Source organism: Mus caroli, chromosome 6 (assembly GCF_900094665.2).
Source record: "Mus caroli chromosome 6, CAROLI_EIJ_v1.1, whole genome shotgun sequence".
In the NCBI taxonomy this organism is placed as follows: domain Eukaryota; kingdom Metazoa; phylum Chordata; class Mammalia; order Rodentia; family Muridae; genus Mus; species Mus caroli.
In genome coordinates, this window is record NC_034575.1 from 8,291,869 (window position 1) to 8,293,839 (window position 1,971).

Below are 1,971 nucleotides of genomic sequence, written 5' to 3' on the forward strand. Positions count from 1 at the left end.
CAGTCTGAGTTTGGATCCGCCCAAGTTTGGTTTCTCTGATGTTTGTAGATGATGGGTTTTTCTGAAATGCGCACTTGGTATTTGCAGCTGTCCTTTTGGGCAGTAAGGACTGGAGGACTATGGTCACCACAGACTGCCACCCCTGGGGATGCCCTGGGAAGTGGGGAGAGCCAGGGATGCCAGGTAGTCTCCGGAGATCGGTCAGAGGGACCAAGTTTTGTTTATGAAATGGAAGCTTACCCTTCTAATTCTTTTGCCCGCTTTTGGAGGATGAGAAAGTGTCACATGTGTCTGGATCTGTTGGTTTCTGTTTTGTGTGTTTTGTGTATGTGTTTAGTGCTAGTGTGGCTGAGGAAGCCCTGCTAGGAGCCTATTGTAAACAGCTGCTCTTAAAGGGACCAAGCCCTGCTAGAGGCTCTTAAAGGGGCAGACAGCCTTTTGCTTGTAACAGAAAGTTAGCTTAAAATTGGTAACTCAGGGTTGGAGTCACTCTAAACAACACGTGTCATGAGTGAACCCAGGAAAACAGGTCTTTAAAGATACTTCAAAATAGGAATAATCACCTTGAGGCCTTAGAGCGACTTAAACCTTTGTTAAGTGCCATCTAGTGAGATTCAAAATTACTGGTGAGAAACAAAAAGGTTTCACAGAAAGCAGAGGAAACTTCTGTGATCAATTGTTATCAATTATAATCAATTGTAATTAAATATTACCTGTTTACTTTATTTATGTGCCCACAACAAATTTTTGGCAAGAGAAAACATTGTTGTAAAATCATCCTTCTTCAGTTCAAAGTAAAGTTTTAACACCCTATTAAGGCCACTGTGGTGCTAATAAAGAATTGTAAGATAAAGTCATATAGTTTAGAAAAACTATAACAAAAATTGTGTCTTAAGAACCTAAGTGTCTGTTCCTTCTTTCAAACAGCCATTAATTTGATTATTACAGAATATTAATATTTTGCCTATTGCATACCATCATTTTAAATAAAATTGATAATTACTATCCTAAGATAGTTTAAAAATTATTTTTATGCATGCTTCTATATCTTCTATAAATTCATGCATGCATACATCCCATTTACTGTGTTTAAAAACAGCCTTTCTATGGGAGAAAAGTATATGTGAGTTGGATCACACACTTATTCTTTTGAGCTTCCTCCTGTTTCAGCACAGATAATTAAATTGTGTGCTGTAGATGGTGTTTTGAAATGTTGAACAATCAAACTTTAATTTGTATATTAATAGTCAATATTATATCTCAGAGCTTACAATTGCTTAAAATTGTTCATCCCTCAGATGGTATTAATTCTCAAATTTGCAATTGCTTATGCATATACTACTCATAAGTAAAAATGCTGTTCTTTTAAGAAGACTGTCTTTGGACATTTTATAAATTGTTCTGGATTGTCTGGACAAGACCTCTTAAGGCAATGCCATGCTAGATTTATATCTCAGGCAGACTACAGGTGTTACATAAGAAGGATTGNCTATATAATCTCGTTCTTTATATATTCAAAACAGTAATGGTTTAAGATAATACTTTGGGTGCTTGCTTCGGCAGCACATATACTAAAATTGGAATGATACAGAGAAGATTAGCATGACCCCTGTGCAAGGATGACATGCAAATTCGTGAAGCGTTCCATATTTTTAAAACACACCAAACAGGTAGAAGTCCTTAAAGAAAAACAGGAAAATAAATCCAAACAGGTGATGGAAATGAACAAAACCATACTAGACCTAAAAAGGGAAGTAGACACAATAAAGAAAACCCAAAATGAGGCAACGCTGGAGAGAGAATCCCTAGGAAAGAAATCTGGAACCATATATGCAAGCATCAGCAACAGAATACAAGAGATGGAAGAGAGAATTTCAGGTACAGAAGATTCCATAGAGAACATCGGCACAACAATCAAAGAAAATACAAAACTCAAAAGGATCCTAACTCAAAACATCCAGGAAATACAGG

The 1,971-nt window shown here is 36.6% G+C and overlaps 1 non-coding gene across 1 annotated transcript; it reads left to right on the top strand.

Moving 5' to 3' along the window:
- The first annotated feature begins 1,547 nt into the window (after window positions 1–1,547).
- LOC115031461 lies at window positions 1,548–1,654 on the top strand. The gene has a single exon (XR_003837081.1). It is a non-coding gene; the product is annotated as a U6 spliceosomal RNA (small nuclear RNA).
- The last annotated feature ends 317 nt before the right edge of the window (window positions 1,655–1,971 follow it).